General features: G+C 41.1%; 1 long non-coding RNA gene across 2 annotated transcripts; it reads right to left on the reverse strand.

Moving 5' to 3' along the window:
* Window positions 1-9,876: 9,876 nt before the first annotated feature.
* On the reverse strand, window positions 9,877-16,631 carry LOC131912752 (uncharacterized). 2 transcript variants are annotated; one of them, XR_009379705.1, is made up of 4 exons: window positions 15,706-16,631; window positions 15,176-15,272; window positions 14,750-15,088; window positions 9,877-9,959 (listed from the first exon to the last, which is right to left on the reverse strand). It is a non-coding gene; the product is annotated as an uncharacterized LOC131912752 (long non-coding RNA). The 2 variants fall into 2 exon arrangements; XR_009379704.1 differs by lacking the exon at window positions 15,706-16,631 and having other exon boundaries at window positions 15,176-15,580.
* Between the last annotated feature and the right edge of the window lie 1,306 nt (window positions 16,632-17,937).

Consider the following 17,937-nt stretch of genomic DNA (forward strand, 5'->3'; position numbering starts at 1 on the left):
AAGAAGAAGAAGAAGAAGAAGAAGAAGAAGAAGAAGAAGAAGAAGAGAAGGAGGAGGAAGAAGAGGAGGAAGAAGGCGAAGAAAGAGAAAAATGTTTGTCATCTGCCACATGTATCTGGAGGCTTCTTTAATGGGCTCAGAAAAGTTCGGTGACCAGCAAGATATCTTCTGGGGATCCCAGGGTGTTGCCTTTCCTAGGGTCTTCTAGCAATTTGCATTGACCTCTATATGCCACTTCATTTCTATTTGATCTATTTCTCAATTTATACAATAAAGAAGAATAAAGAGATGTCTGTAAAGTGGTTTGAAAGCGCCAGTGAAAGGGCCCTCTGAAACTCAGGATATCTGAATTTCAAAGAGTTAGGAGGACACTTTGGCTATTCAGAATACAATTTAAACCACGTAAGTGGACACAATGGTATTCTGTGAATGCCACGTTACTCAGCAGTATTCCAGAGGGCCAGGCAGATGAGGAGGACATGAAAGTTTAATTTTAAGTGGAACCTTCTAATTAAAATACATACAAGAACAAAACAGAGAAGGATTAAGTTTTGAATGGAAAGTCATTTTGTGATGTTAATACAGATTTGTGGAAATAAGTACCCCTAGATATTTTTAGAAGCTCTTTCAGCTATAATCAAGGCCCAGTCTCTACTCTTTGTGTGTTTTAGTTACTTTCTCCCTTAGTCTGTTCCACTGTCATATTGTTTTCTTTTTTAGGTACCCCAACCTAGAACACCTTTTTGAAAATCCAGATAATCAGTATCAGAGAAGAGGCATAAGGAGGTATATAGTCGGGCTGAATTCAGTGTCAGAATGTGCTCATGAGTCATCTGCTTCCTTGGCCTTCAGTTTCTATGTGAGGTGGGAGATGATATACGTCCTGCAATTCTTTCAAAAAACAAATACAAAAAAATGGTAAACTGAAGAAGAAAGTGCTTAATGGACTTAGGTGTTCAGTAGTCAAGAGTTTGAAGGAAGAATGCTGATGGAGATACTTGGTCCCATAGTCAGTAAGGGAAAGCATATGGCACAACCGCCTCTATTGTTCATTCCAACTACCACAGGATGATGAATTCAGAGGCTTCAAAGGCCCACAATGCCTAGATTGTATAAATGTCCAGATCCAGTAAGTATCTGTTCAATTCTTCTAAACCCACAATTATCCAGAAAGAAAACATCTGTCTGCACCAGTTAAAGTGAAGTCAACTAAATCAGCAGATGGGAGTAGTATCTATGTAACCCTTCAAAGACCCTTGTCCATCTTCCACCTGATGTACACTCTTGTACCCTAAGTTTTCTGAAGTCCTGCCCAGCCACACAGTTCCACCTTTCTACAGTGCCACCCAGCCCCACAGTCTCCCAGCAACTGATAAAATAAGCATTCAGAGACTTAATATTAATTATCAACTGTATGGCCTATGGCAGGCCTCTTGCTAGCTAGCCCTTATAGTTCAGCTCAACCCATAACTACTAATCTATGTATCACCACGTGTTCTGAGGCTTTACCTGCATCCCATTACATCTTACTCTTACTAGGATGGCAGTTTGGCGTCTTCCCCACTATGCTTTTATCTTTCCTGTCTCTCTCCTTGGATTTCTTGCCTGCCTCTAAGCTGCCTTGCCATAGGCAAAAGCAGTTTATTTATTAACCAATAGGAACAACTTCTATTCACAGCATACAGGAATACATACCCCAGCACTTCCTCTTTTCTGTCTAATCAAAAAGGAAGGATTTAGCTTTAATATAGTAAAATTATATATAACAAACAGTTATCAAGCAAGAATTACAGTTACACTATCTAGTCTTTGTATTTGGTAAAATTAAAGAAAATATTTTATCATCTACCCTATATTTGTGAGTCTAAAGTTTCATATATAACTTATCTTTTATCATAACCAAGGAAAAGTATAACTATCTAGTCTTCAACTACATCAAAGACCCCAGAAGGATATAATATTACCTAAGTAAACAAGAAGAGTATTGTAAGCAACTTCCAAAAATTTAGAATGACAGAGACAGCTGGATGCCTGGACAGTCACACAAAGTTCCTCTGTAACATTGGGGCATCCATCTTCAGTCTATTGGCCTAGAGTTTTTAGTTGCTTTTTCATGTCCTGCAGAATATCTGGCAGTCTCCTCTGCAAAGCAGGAAACTGAAGGACCATTTTACCTTGTTTTGGCAAAATTTAGTGGTCATTTTTCTATGGGTCCTGCATGTCCAGTCGATACATTTTATCAAGCAGTCCAGGTGAGAACAGTTTCTTGCCCAAATGGCTAACTTGCCATAAGGAAAGCAAACTCCATATGAAGTTTCTTCGATGCCCATCATTTTCTTTGAAATAAATTGGTGTTGGTAGGAGCAGACATGTCTAATTGTCATAAAAAAGAATCTATGTTATTAAAACATTTAAAATGTCACATTCTGTAGATCTCTGAAGTGTTTGAAGACAACCTGTCTATTTAAAATATATTTGTTTGTCCTTGAAAACACCTAATCTGACTACAAGTTTGATTGTAATAATTAAGTACTAACTTTCATTTCTTTATGTCCTAATTAGTTGGTAACAATAACTTTTAAGGACTAGTAAATTGCATTACATTATTAAATGAGCTGAATAGGTATAATATCTTGAACAAGATTATTTTACCTACAAAAGGAGACTTTTGGAGAAAGATATCAAGGCATATGGGTGGCCATGAATTTCCCCTTGACTCACAGGCAGATAAAAGCAATTTGACTCCTTGTCACCAGGAAACAGGAAGTCTTTGCCATGGTCTTTTGATCTTTTTTTGCTCCTATGAGGCTCACACATCATTGCTTTGCCACTTTAGGGCATTAAAACCATTTGGCTCCTTTATATATCTGCTAAACATAGACACCAAAATGAAGAAATACAGCCTAAATAAAGACACCAATAACAGCTTGCAGGAAGTATTGAAAACAGTTCTGCAGAAGGTTGGGGTCCTATGCCTTTTCCACCATGGGCTTTAAACATGTTTCCTTTGATCGTCGGCAAGGTCACCTCACCACAGGTGTGGAATTAGCAATTGTGAGGACTATTGAGCACTGAATGTTCACAGTGGAGCAGCTAGAGGTTATTAAGCAAAGAGAACCTCAAAGTCCTCATCTGCTGTGGAGACAGAAGGGACCTGTGAGAGCTTCCGCCTCTTGTTCTGAAGACTACCTGCAGTGGCAGCCAGAGTTTGTGTCACCTCTGTTCCTAAGCTGCTAGTGAAGGGACCTACGGAAAGGCCGTGAGTCAAAGAGATTGGCTGATCCAAGACTGACAAGCAGACAACCTTCCAGAAGCTGGACATGGAAGGTTCTTCAGAGGTCAGAGTACCCACAGTAAACATATAAACCCATATAAACATTATAGTGTGGTGGATAAGCTCAAGGGTTTTAGATCTACAAAGAGTTGAACTTGATATCTGTTCTATGTAATCTGGTATCTTTCAAAGGAGTTGTCCTCTATTCCACTAACTGCAATTAGCATCATTATGTCCTTGGGTTGCTGACCAGGGCACATATTTCATATCTTGTCCAGAAACAGTGTGAAATTTACTCATGTGTTCATGGAGGTCACTGGCACTGAACAGTTTACTTTGTGCTGTCGTGGATGGTTGAAAGCTCTTCTCACCGTATGCAGGAGCTTTCCTTCCTTTGGTCTTCACTGCTGACCACCCCTCACTTGGTAATTGGAGAGATGAAGTCTGGGATGGAGGTTTGAGGTCATTGTTAATAAAACCCATAGAGACAAAGTTAGCACTTTCCTGTAGTATTGAGGCTGGAAAGTGTGCTTGGGAAACTCTCGGAACTTAGAACAGTTTCCCTTTAAAGTCATAAAGAGGTCAGCAACGTACAGCTCCAAAGAACAATAGGCAGGGAAGGGTCTCTAACTGCCCATGAAAGCAGAGACTGTCTTCCAAGCCTTCTAACTTCTCAGAGCTTCAAAGAGAGCAACAAAGTCTTTCCCTAACTACCTGCTAGGCTTTATTCCACAGGCATCTTTGCTTTTCTCTTTGGGCTTAAAAAGAAAAACATTGTTTTCAATCTTTCTCCTTTCTCTCCTCTAATCCCCCCTTCATTTCATCTTCCCCTCTGTGTCAGGCTTTATACTGACTCCAATGGACCCTCTCAAGGGTGCTTAGCAGGGCTGTTGTCTCAAGCTGAGGTTTCCTCATGTCCTCCGACCAGTAACAGAACAAAGGACAAAAGGTCACTGTTTCAAGTAACAGTACCTCTTCATTGAAGCTTTGTTCTACTCTGGGCCTTTTCTCTGATTCACTGGCTTTGCATTTCACTCACTTGTTCCTTTCTCTCCTTTCTATTACATCTCATCTTCTACAAGGAGTCACTTAGGAATACTATTCTGGGTTTTGTTCCATCAATAAATCTTTCAGTGTACTTTCCTAAAGTGTAAAGCCATATGAGGAGATGGAAATAGCAGACCAATGCCAATCAGCCCACAGGGTCTTTGTCTGGGTTGATACCACAGTCCTGGATACTGCCATTTCCTCCCGACAGTAAACATTGGCCTCCACAGCTAGTAATTGGCTGGTGAAAGGATTGGTGATCTTTAAAAACCCTCCTTCTCAACAGGCCCCCACCTCCCTAAAATGCCACAATAGGATCTAAAAGTGGTTTCAGAGGACTGGGAAAAAGGATTCATCAACATTTAGTCCAATTACCCTACTATTATTTCATTGATTCCCTATAACTCCATCATTGAATTCTTTATTTCCTGCTTCCTTATTCCTGTGTTGAGTCTAGTCTTGGCCTACCATCTACCTCCTCTCCATTTTCACTGCCACTATCTTAATTCCTATGAAGGGCATCTCTCAACCTCAACATGTATTTCCTAGGACTAAAGTTACAAAATGATGAGAAGCAAGTGTTAAAACAACAAAAATTGCTGTGTATGTTGGTGCATGCTTTTAACACCAGTACTGGGCAGGAAGAGACAGGTGAATCTCTTTGAGTTCATGGCCTGCTTGGTCTACACAGTGATTTCCAGACAAGCCAGAACTACATAATCAGATCTTGTCTCATACAAAGTCATAAATTAATTACTCACAGTGTTAGAGGCCAGAAGTCAGCAAACAAAGTGTTGACAGATCCATGTTTCCTTCAAAGGCAAAAGGGCAGATTTTATTCCATGCTTGTTTCTTATCTCTGATGTTGGTAACAGTCCTTATTTGTGACTATATGATTTGAAACTCTACCTCAACTTTGCCTTAATCCTGTCTTCTACCATTTTTATGAAGAGGATAGGCATAACAGGTTAGGACCTATCAGAGTGGCCTGATTTTGTCCACGCTTTATCTGAAAGCCCCTATTTCCACAGGAAGTTATACTCACAGATCTTGAAGCTAGGAGCTTCAATATAAATTTTGGAAGGACAGAATGCAACTCACATTAATGTGTCAGCGTGTCAACTTCTGGCCCATGGCTCTTCATTTTGTGGAATCCTTTCTTGTCCTTTCTTGTGCCTCCAATTGGCTTCCTAAAATACACATCACTTCCCATCCCCCAAAATTTTATAAACACCCCCAAATCTCCATTGCTTCCAGGTAGTCTTGAATTTTGTTTCAGACCTTTGTCATGTTGGAGAACTTCCTGTGTTCTTTCCAGAATATTCTGTTACCTTCTATCTAGCTCATGGATTCTTTGTTTGAATATCCAAGGCCATATATCACTTTGCATGATTTTCTAGGTAATAATTAATTAATCCACTCTAGATTTCTCCATAATATTTGCTCATGTTTTGGTGGATTCTCCATAGTCCTGTTTATTCCGAATTTCCAAGTTCATGGTGCTTATTGTTTACAAATAAATAATGTAATGATTTCAGAGAGGAATAAAGTATCTAGTATTAAGCCTTTCAAGTATTTTTATTTCTTATTTTTTTCTAAGTTGTAGAAAATAGCTATTTTTCAAGATACACACTGCTCACATGTTAAGAAAGCAAGTTTCAGAACCTACTTGATTTATTTGAATGTTATGTGATGCTGTGTACTTAATTTCTCCCTTTGTGCTAATGTCTTCATATCTGACAGAAGCATGAGCTCATGATTTATACAGTTATTGTCAAAGTTAAATTATTAAAAATAGTAAATTGTGTGTGGAGGCAAACACTGTAATCTAATTGATAAGGATGATTAGGAGTTCAAAGTCAGACTTTCCTTCCTGGTAAACTATAAGTTACATAGAAGAGCCTCTCTCATATCTCAAGTTCCCAAGGAAAGCCCTGACATATTTATCAGTAATATGTGTTGGACTAAAGTAAGATTTTGATGATAAAGATATTGATGATGTGAAATTATTTCCAGGCTTTATGATAATCATCAAAGAATGTTCATCTTGGAAAAAAAAAAAAAAGCTGTAGACTTGCAAGATGACTCAGAAGGTGAAGGAGCTTGCTGTCAATCCTTAGAACTTGGGTTTGAATACTGGGACCTAAGGAAGGACAGAACTGTCAGAAGTGGTCCTGTGACCTCTGCTAGTGTGTGTGTGCGTGTGTGTGTGTGTGTGTGGGTGTGTGTGTGTATGTGTGTGTATGTGTGGGTGTGTGTTTATTTGTTTGTGTTTGTGTTCACAAATACATAAACGAATGTAAATAAATTTTAAAAATTATTGTTGGAACATTTAACATAATTAACATTTGTATCAAATGATCAAATGTCGTCTGGGCTCCACAAGTTGAAGATGATCTCTTTAACCACTTTTATAGTTAATTCTCTGCAGATTACAGTTAAATTTTTATATCATGATACCCTATGGAGATTGGTAATACATCATTGTCTCCTTGTGACCACTCCACATTGAACTAGTTTACTTAGGTTACAACCCAGATTTGTCCTCTACAACAAAATTTAAGGGAGCTTGAATTGTGGCATTGCATTTAGGGATAATTGCTCTAAATTGCACTTTTAAAAACTAAGACTGCTTAGTACTTATATGTATAAATCCTAATAAACATGTATGCAGTATTCAAGTGTAATAAATATGCTATGAAACATTCTTGTCATGTGTTCTTTCATAACTACAAACTTCCATCCATGGTACATTATAGTACTTGGCCTAGGGCAGATGTTCATGAGATGGGGACTATAATAATCATTCTATATTCAGCTTTATGGCAGCGATAATGATGCACTGTGTTGATTTTTTTCCTAAATAAATTTATGGCTCTTAGCATAATTTATGGGTGATATGATGGAGCTTGGGAAAGTTTCACTTAAAAAACATGTAGTAAAAATGTGAAATTATTTTTAAAAAATTTAGTTCTTAGGAAAAACACATTCACATAAAAAAATAAGATCCAATATAGAATTTCTTTAGCTTTAAACAATAGGATCATTTGGTTTTGCCAACTGAAGAAGTGTCAGGGAATAAAAATTTGGTCTTACATAGTGTCTCTCCTCGCTCTCTTCCTCCTTTGATGTACATTAGTTCCCATGGAAACTGTGTTGGGATGGCTTGAGAATGACATCTACAAATGGAGTGTAAGGTCATTTTTATCTAATACTTTGAAATTTAAACCATGATTTGTGATATATAGTGAAACCTCCTTAACATATTCTGAAGGACTAGGAGAAGGCAATCTCTTGAAAGCGGAAACAAGATGTGTGACTGTATTATGCCAGGTCTCAGCAAGTTCACCCTTGTTTCATGCTCAGGAAAACAAAACACCTCATCTCCCCGTTGCCTGCAGGAGACACAGCAATGCATGCAGCCCCTAGACAGGAGGAGCAGAAGACACTTGAAAGGCCCTATCCTCATCCTTGCTGGGTAGCCTGCGAGGCTACTGTGGCAGAAATACATGTCCAAGGCTCTAAAGGCTGTAATAACTAACAACACAAGGACAGCAATAAAGCTGCAGGGGGTGTCTTGCTTTTATCTTTTTTCCACCCATGGCTCTGGACTGACCTTCATAGGGTACTGATACCATTCACTTTATTAATTTGTCAGTGGTTAACCTATAAATTTCAGAAGCATTTAAAGAGAGAGCTATTTTTGAAGAGAAAATGTGATGCCTACAGATAGGTGACTTGGGGTCTAGAAGAACCTGACTGGCCCAAGCTTCTAAGGCATTCCTCAGAGAGAAAGTATGAATGCTGGGTTAGATGATCTAGGTTAAAATCATCATTCCCATCCCGAGGTGATCCATGCATCCTTCTCAGGGTCCTCCTTGTTACCTGTCTTCTCTGGAGTTGTGGCTTGTAGTCTGGTTACCCTTTGCTTTACATCTAATATAAGGGGAAATAGATGAGATCTCCATGAGTCAACAGGAGGCAAAGGGAAGAAATAAAGGGGTGGGGATGGGGGATGAGAACATGAGGAAACAGGATAGTCAAGCTGGAGGAGGGACAGAGTGGGAGAGCAATGAAAGATATCTTGATAGAGGGAGCCATTATGGGGTTAGGGAGAAACCTGGTACTAAGGAAATTCCAGGGAATCCACAGGGATGACCCCAGATTAGACGACCAGCAATAGTGGAGAGGTTGCCTGAACTGGCTTACTCTGGTAACCAGATTGGTGATTACTCTAATTATCATCATAGCGTGTTCATCCAGTAACTGATGGAAACAGTTGCAGAGATCCACAGCCAAGCACCAGGGCGAGCTCTGGGAGTCCAGCCAAAGAAAGGGAAGAGAGATATATGAGCAAGGGGGATTAAGATCATGATGGAGAAATCTATAGAGACAACTGAACCAAGTTTGTAGGAACTTATGAACTTTAGACAGACAGCTGTGGAACCTTCATGGAACAGGACGAGGCCCTCTACAGCTTGGTCTGTTTGAGGGGCCCCTGGCTGTGGGATCAGGATCTATCCCTGATGCATGAGCTGGCTTTCTGGAGCCCCTGGGACAACTTTCACAGCCTTGATGCAGGGGGAGGAGCTTGGACCTGCCTCAATTGAAGGTACCAGGCTTTGCTGACTCCCCATGGTAGCCCTTAGCCTTTTGGAGGAGGGGAGCAGGAGGAGGGATGAGTGGGGGAATCTGTGGTTGATATGTAAAATGAATAAAAAAAATTCTTAAAGTAAAAAAAGAACAGTGATATCATCTGGATTCATGGAAGTTTTGGGTTTATGTAATATATTGAAATGCATTTTCTTTGTCTCAAATTAATAGAATTACTTTAGATTGTTAATTCAAAGTAATATGCAGGTGTTTTTGAAAAAAAATCATCATTCCCTTTATAGCTATGGGGATTGGGCAAGGCAAGACTTTTCTGAGCCTTAGAATACTGACCTGAAGAATGCTGTGCAATTTGAAATGAGTTAACTTGTCAACAGGAGATAAGGTATGAGAACTTGCTTAGTACTAGCCAATGCTGTGAGTTGAATATATTGGTGTTGCAAAAACAAGGTAGTCAGCCTACATATCTTTGGTTTTTTGTTTTGTTTTTTACAGGATTTCTCTGTGTAGCCTTGGCTGTCCTGGACCTATGGCAAACCTCTGTAGAACAGGTTGTCCTGGAACTCATAGAGATCTATCTGCCTCTGTCTCCCCGAGTGGAGTGCTGTGATTAAAGACATGCATCACCACCACCTGAGTAGATCTTTATATTTATCTTTGTTTGCATAATACTCTTGTTTCATGTTATAGCTAAGAGTGATTCAGAGGCTGTCTACAATGCATATTTTCATGAAAAGCCCTGCCTACATTCCTGTATCATTCACTGTCCCAACACTGCTAATCCTATGTACATGAAGGAAAGAAATATGTCTTTCATGTTCTTCATGTGTACTGCTCACATACTTCAGCTTTAAGAGGTGCATAAACAAGCATCTTAGCATGCATGATCTTGTGACCAAGAAGTATTAAATCCCAGAAACTGTATTACTCCACCACTTTTATTTGTCTGTAGGAAATCACTTGACTTATGCCCAATCTCAGGATACAATAAAAATGTTCAGGTATGCTCAACTAGAGATATTCAAACCTGTCAAGTAAAAATTTTAGTTGCCCTTAAAATCTACAAATAAAAGTAACTTTTGATTAAGGATAATACTGCTTACATCATATGCATTTCTGTATTTAGCCACAAAAACACATCCAAACAACTCCATTTCAATCCAATATGATGCACCACAGCCTTTACAAGGGAAGTGGTGTAAAGAAAGACTCTTATTGGCAAATGAATTACAGCAGAATGGTGGCTGTAGCCCAGTGGAGCTAACCCAGATGGACATGATAGAAGAATATGAAAATTAACCCAAGTAGGCCCGGGAGTTCCTCAGATCTGGGTTATTTATACTGACCATCATTCTTTGTTTATGGACTTTAGAGCTTCAGGTGGTGTTCAGCTAGGATTATAAAACACAAAGTGCCAGAATCACACTGGAGACTGTTGGAAAGGAGTTCTCCAGCTCAGACTTCAGACCCGAGAGTGTGGTGTCATTCCAAAAGGGTCTGTCATATTTAGAAACTTTATGGAATGTCAAAGCTGCTGCAGAATGGGGCTCAAAACCACCTGGAGAATTTCCACTCCATTAGCACTCTATTCATTGTGGACCTATGGCAAACCTCAGCCCAGAGGTTTTATCCTAGCTTAAAGGAGAGAATGAAAATCTTCTCTAGTCAATGTGGAGCTAAGTTCAGATTCTTTTCTGTGTCATCACAGAGAAAATCTGCTCGTACAATCTTGGAACTCAGACTACTGTGGGTGTACCTCAAATAACAAAACATTGCTCTTACAGTCGGTCTGTCTCTTATTCAACTGTCATACAGTGTATTTGTATTCTGGAGTATTTTTCAACAGGGGCTTTTCACTGGAAAAATTAATCATAACCACAGGAATTTCCATTCATTATCTTGTTGAAACCCTTGTATAAGCAGGGAATTGAGAAACCATCACCATGGGAAGTTTAGCAGTGTTGAAGTATGTTTCATGTGTTCCCTATGTTTATACCTGTGGAGTCATGTGGTGTGGTCCCGATGTTTACACCTATGCAGTCATGTGGTCCTGATGTTTACACCCGTGGAGTCATGTGGTGTGGTCCCAATGTTTACACCTGTGGAGTCATGTGGTGTGGTCCTGATGTTTACATCCGTGGAGTCATGTGGTGTGGTCCTGATGTTTACATCCGTGGAGTCATGTGGTGTGGTCCTGATGTTTACACCCATGGAGTTGTGTGGTGTGGCCCTGATGTTTACACCCGTGGAGTCATGTGGTCCCTATGTTTACACCTGTGGAGTCATGTGGTCCCTATGTTTACACCTGTGGAGCCGTGTGGTCCCTATGTTTAACCCGTGGAGTCGTGTGGTTCCTGTGTTTACACCCGTGGAGTCGTGTAGTCCCTGTATTTACACCCGTGGAATCATGTGGTCCCTATGTTTAACCCGTGGAGTCATGTGGTCCTTGTGTTTACACCCATGGAGTCGTGTGGTCCCTATGTTTACACCCGTGGAGTCGTGTGGTCCCTATGTTTACACCCGTGGAGTCGTGTGGTCCCTATGTTTACACCCGTGGAGTCGTGTGGTCCCTATGTTTACACCCGTGGAGTCGTGTGGTCCCTATGTTTACACCCGTGGAGTCGTGTGGTCCCTATGTTTACACCCGTGGAGATGTGTGGTCCTTATGTTTACACCCGTGGAGTCGTGTGGTCCTGATGTTTACACCTGTGGAGTCGTGTGGTTCCTGTGTTTACGCCCGTGGAGTCGTGTGGTCCCTATGTTTACACCCGTGGAGTCGTGTGGTCCCTATGTTTACACCCGTGGAGTTGTGTGGTCCCTATGTTTACACCCGTGGAGTCGTGTGGTCCCTATGTTTACGCCCGTGGAGTCGTGTGGTCCCTATGTTTACACCCGTGGAGTTATGTGGTTCCTATGTTTACACCCGTGGAGTCGTGTGGTCCCTATGTTTACACCCGTGGAGATGTGTGGTCCTGATGTTTACACCTGTGGAGTCGTGTGGTCCCTATGTTTACACCCGTGGAGTCGTGTGGTCCCTATGTTTACACCCGTGGAGTCGTGTGGTCCCTATGTTTACACCCGTGGAGATGTGTGGTCCTGATGTTTACACCTGTGGAGTCGTGTGGTTCCTGTGTTTACGCCCGTGGAGTCGTGTGGTCCCTACGTTTACACCCGTGGAGATGTGTGGTCCTTATGTTTACACCTGTGGAGTCGTGTGGTCCTGATGTTTACACCTGTGGAGTCGTGTGGTTCCTGTGTTTACACCCGTGGAGTCGTGTGGTCCCTGTGTTTACACCCGTGGAGTTGTGTGGTCCTGATGTTTACACCCGTGGAGTCGTGTGGTCCTGATGTTTACACCCGTGGAGTCGTGTGGTCCCTATGTTTACACCCGTGGAGTCGTGTGGTCCCTATGTTTACACCCGTGGAGTCGTGTGGTCCCTATGTTTACACCCGTGGAGTTGTGTGGTCCTTATGTTTACACCCGTGGAGTCGTGTGGTCCCTATGTTTACACCCGTGGAGTCGTGTGGTTCCTGTGTTTACGCCCGTGGAGTCGTGTGGTCCCTATGTTTACACCCGTGGAGTCGTGTGGTCCCTATGTTTACACCCGTGGAGTCGTGTGGTCCCTATGTTTACACCTGTGGAGTTGTAGTGCTCAGTTTGGGAATGAGCACATGGGTGAGTGAATGAGAATGACAAATTCCTATTTGCATCCACAACTTACTCAGGACTGACTTCACTCAGTGTTCTCTTGGGAATTAGAACAAGTCTGCAGTTAGTCAGTGGGATGAAGATGGCCACCAGGGGCGCTATCCTGTCAAAGGTGATTGGAGATGACTGCTTGGCAGGGATTCTGTGGTGGCAGAGGCGCACAGCTGCATATGTGTCAAAGAATTTCCCTTTATCTGTGATTGTGATTAGGTGGTGAAGAGTGTCAGCAATCTTCAAAATCATTTGTATAGGGTTTGATATGTTATGGGACATATTTAGATTGTGTGTGTGTGTGTGTTTATGTCAGTGCATGTGGGGTGTATTTGTGTGTGTACATCTGTAAATACACACACACACACACACACACACACACACACACACACACGGGAAGAGTGTGCACATGCCAGAGGGTGCTTATGGACATCAGTGTACAACTTGTGGGAGTCTGCTCCTTCCCCAGGTAAGTTCTAGGGACTGAGCTCAGGCCATCAAGCTTACAGCAAGTGCCTTTACCCACTGGGCTATCTGGCTAGCTTCCCCACCTTGTTTCTGTGGCAGGTTTCTCACTGAAGCAGGGACTCATGATTTTGGCTACAGTGTCTGGGCAGCTAGCATCCAGGAGTTCCCTGTTTCTACCCCTATCAGCTCTTGAGGTCACCGGCACACATATTTTTTACATGAAGCTGAGGATCCATGGTCCTCATGCCAGTGTAGTGAGTACTTCAGCCGGTGAGCCAAGTCCCAGATTAACGTTTTCATTGTGCTTCTCACAGCTAAAAACTAGCATCTGTTATTATTGCCCTTTTAATGTACTTTCATTAAAGTTTGTTCAAGCTTGGAAACATAATGTGAAGTGACCATCAAAATGGCTAAATGTATAGGTATATATAATAAGGTATGCTTTTCTAGGAGGGCATATACGTGGTAACATGACAGTAATACTCATGTAATACATGTAGTTTACTGATGTGTATTTATACTATTTACATATGTAGTTATTTTAGTTTTTAAATATCTCACATCACAATTTCAATCTCAAATAAGACATACATGCACAGTGTGATTTCTGTAATATATGAAGTTATTTTTGTGACTGCACACACATGAACTATATATGAAACCATGCACATGTGTGTGAAAGTGCATAGTGCTGTCGTATAGTATGTGTGGGCCTGTCATGTTTGTTTTGTGATAACATCCTCCCCTCATTCATTACCTTTCATTGACTGATCACTATATCTACATTGTCCGTTGAACACTTAGGATGTGGAAATAAAATAAATATCCTCATCCTTGCTTTCAAGAATGTCACACTGTCATGGGGGAAGACAGACTCCTCAACCCATAAGTGCATTTTAATAGTGATGCAGGGGAATACTTCACAGCAGGGCTTAAGGGAAAAAAATGGTCCAAATATTCAGCAACACTCTCCTCCAGCACATGCAAGCCTATCTCTTTTTTTCTAACCTGATCTATCTTCTAAGTAGTGACTCTGAAGATAATTTTTTACCTTAATAAAACCTCAAAACGGTTGCTAGTGCTGGTGGGAAGGTTTTGATTTATGTCTCTAAGAGGTATGAAACATTTGACTTCCCTCAGCACCACATGAAGATTTGTTGCCTGTGCTTTGCAGAAGATTCACCCTTTTAGAATTTTCTTTCCTTTTTATCATATTGCAATTTGGGAAATGGAGTGAACTTTTAAGTAGTGTGTGTGTGTGTGTGTGTGTGTGTGTGTGTGTGTGTGTACAATATTCAGAGAATACATGCAACTCTGTGCACACTGGAGGTATATGGAGACATGTGCATGTTCAGACTGATGAAAACAGGGTTGCTGCGCTGTGAGTGGGGTGTGGTTAGAAAGTCTGATGCATCTTAAATGTTCTGTCTTGGGGTTTTCATATGCAAAATAGGACTGGCCACCACTTCTTTTCCTATATAGGATTGCTATGACTTTCAAACAAGATAACACAAGTAAGTGGCTTATGAGGCAAAATCAGCCACAGAAATCTGTGTCTGCCGAGGTATGAGTGATCGGACTGCATGTCAGACCCCGAGGCTCCGAAACAGCCGAAATGGCTGCTGCAGCCCACACAGGATGTATGTTACCTTCAGAATTCTCTGTGAAGCATCTGCCCCCTCTGGCCAAAGCCCTGTTCCTCTCTCACTGGTTCCCCTGCACAGGCTCCTGTCTCTGTCTCTGTTGCTGTCTTTGAACTTGACACTTTCTCTGATAACAGCACAGGTTCTTCATGAACTTTGGCTGGGCCACCAAAATCTAAGCTTCCTGCCCACCTCCGTTCTCAGCTCCATGCAGAGTCCTTCAGCCCTGAAACCATCCTCTGTCTTCCAGCTCCCCATGGCTAAGATCATATGATGTTTTCACTCAGTTTGCCTGGGCGTTTCTCCAAGGCAGCAGATACTGGAAACGTTTGAAAATATCCAGTTCTGTAAAAATGGCAGAAATACTGAGATTTGCTTTCCAAAACAGGTTAAGGCTTTGAAGAATAGCAGGTATTTTCTAGGCATACTCACCTAAAAGAGGTGGGGATGGGGACTTTATTCTTTAAATTTGCAGGCAAGGAAATTTGTTGATTTTTTTGAAATGTGTTATGATGTTACTTCCAATACTCTAGTGGAATGAAAAGGGAAAAAATTGAGTCTCTCTAGAATTAAACACCTAAAACATAGACTTTTGCTGAAAAGATTATGAGGGATACATTGCCTATGTTTAAAACAGATGGCTTTTAGGTCAGGAAAATCTGAGTTTGAGTTTCAACTGTGACTTTTAATAGATCTATGATATGGGGCAAGGCATATCATTGGGCCTCTCTGAGTCTCCATTTTCTAACGTAAAATGCCCCAGTTACATAGAATGCTCTCTCTCTCTTCTCTCTTTCTGTCTGTCTCCCCCATCCTTTCTCTTCTTTTTCTTTCTTTCTTATTTTTCTTTTTTTTGCTAAGACTATAGAGGGCCGATAGAAATTGCCATTTTACCCAGATTTCAAGCAAAGGAAATATACAAAGTCCCTTCTTTTAAGATCAAGATATGAAGTTCTAATCACATGAACTGACTTTCAAAGGATGCAAAACTCCCTCTCAAGAATGAGGAGACAAACAAGTCGTTTCACCTTTGGATGAGTCTGGAAGAACAAAAACAGGCAAAATTTCACAGATTTCTAAAGACCAACTGCGAATTAATCTAACAGAAGAGAATCCTCAGGAGTTCAGATAGGAGCAAAATCTATACTTTCTCAGGTTTTTATTCTGCTTTATTCTTTGATTTAAGAAATATGCTTATGGGGCTGGGAGATGGCCCAGTGAGTAAAGTGCTTGCTTGTGCTCATAAGGACCTGAGTTTGGATCCTCAACACCAAGTAGAAAGCTGGGCCCTGCATGCACCTAAATCCCCAGGACTGAAAGGGCACTGGTGGTTACAGTCAAATCCTTGGAACTTGCTGGCCAGCAGGTCTGGCCAAAACAGTGGGATCCTTTCCCCAAAAATAACTTGGACAGCAATAGTGGAAGACCACTGAAGTCGATCCCTGGCTGCCACACATACTTGCACATTCACGCACACTCGAACATGTACACACACACATCCTCAGAAAAATTATATGTTGGAAGGGAAAAGAACCAAGTGAACCTCTTTTAATGATGCATCTTTGTATTTGTCAGTAATGAAGCAAAAGTCATAAACTCCTAGGAAAAGGGATGGTTACCCTTTGAGCACCAGAGACAACAGTTTCTGTCCTTGAGAGAAGACAGAAGCAAAATACTTTCCTTCTGAGGAAAGGTGAATTTCTCCATTTGTCCCTTCAGGTAAAAGGGAGGAAAGCAAACATTATTTCTTCAAGGAGATCTGTATTAAGCAAGAGCAGCATATCATAGTGGAATGGCCAGATAAACCTTGCCAACAGGAACGTAAGGAGTGACATTTAACCGAAGAAGTAGAAACAAGCGATACAGGCCTGGGAAGAGAAAAAAAAGGGACACCATAGGCCACAACTCTGAAATGATACAATTCAGGAGAATAATAGAACACTCTCTCCACCTGAGTCTTTCTATGTTCCTTCAGCAATAAAGGGCACTTAGCTACCATGAGAGTGCACAGAAGCCCTGAGAAAGCTCCATTCTCAGGACATAGAAACAGCGCAAGACATGAGGCTGGGTCAAGAGAATAAAAAATAAAAAACAAAACAAAACTATTCATTTCACCTACAAGAAATCATGAAGCAAACAATTAGTTACAATATAGTATGGAGAACACACCCCTTGCCCTGCCCTGCCCCCATAGATCAAGGACATAAACTGAAGTTAGAGTAGAAAAATGTGAGAAAAAAATTCATAAAACAAAACCTAAATTAAGCAAAAGGTATATCCATACTGAACTGCTCCAGGAATTCCAAGTGATTGTTGCAATGAAGGTAACCATGGCAACAAAGTAGCAGTCAAGCTCAAAGACAGACTAGAATGGCTACACCATTCTAATATGATAGGAACGGGAGAAGAGGCATGGTGTGTGTGTGTGTGTGTGTGTGTGTGTGTGTGCGCGCGTGTGCGCACGCGTGCACCTGCATGTTCCTCCTCTGCCTTCCACTCTTGTCTCTCTCCTTCCCTAAACTTTCCCTTCCTTTTCTCTCCTTTCCTCCCATCCGTCCTTCCATTACCATCTTCCTCCTGTTCACCTCACTCGTTTCTCCTCCCATATACTCTTCTCCTCTTCTCTCAGGTCCTCCCTATCTTCTCTCCCTTTGCCCTCTCCTCCCTCTCTTCCAACTTCATGTGTTTTATTAATAACATTGAGTTAAACACAAAGTTTGAATGTGCCAGAACTACGCCGTGAATATAAATTACAGAGCTTACCCATAAGAAATTGGGGTAGTAGCAAAGAAACAATGTTAGAGATGTCTGAAGCTAGAAGCTATATGATGGCAAACTCCTTTAATTAAATATTAGACATGTAAAATTACAAGAAGAGGTGGAAACAAGGTTTTATAGTTGCCTACCCAGTGTGAGAAGTCTTTCATGTGTGAAATATACTCCGAAAAAGTTCTTATTCTGATACTAGAAGATATATTTTAATAAAATTGTAGAAAGTAGAATTTATCAGAATTCTGATGTTTCAAGCACAAACCTGAAGTTTACAAATAGTAGGTACACCTGTAGTTGAAGCACGTATTCCTGTATCTAATCATATGCAGTGTATCTGCCATATCTTCTCCCAAAAGAACTATGCACAAAATTGCTGTCCACCTGGATAGCAGCCTGAAAAAATGAACATCACGGTGACAAAG

The sequence above is a fragment of the Peromyscus eremicus genome, chromosome 6 (assembly GCF_949786415.1).
Source record: "Peromyscus eremicus chromosome 6, PerEre_H2_v1, whole genome shotgun sequence".
Classification (NCBI taxonomy): domain Eukaryota; kingdom Metazoa; phylum Chordata; class Mammalia; order Rodentia; family Cricetidae; genus Peromyscus; species Peromyscus eremicus.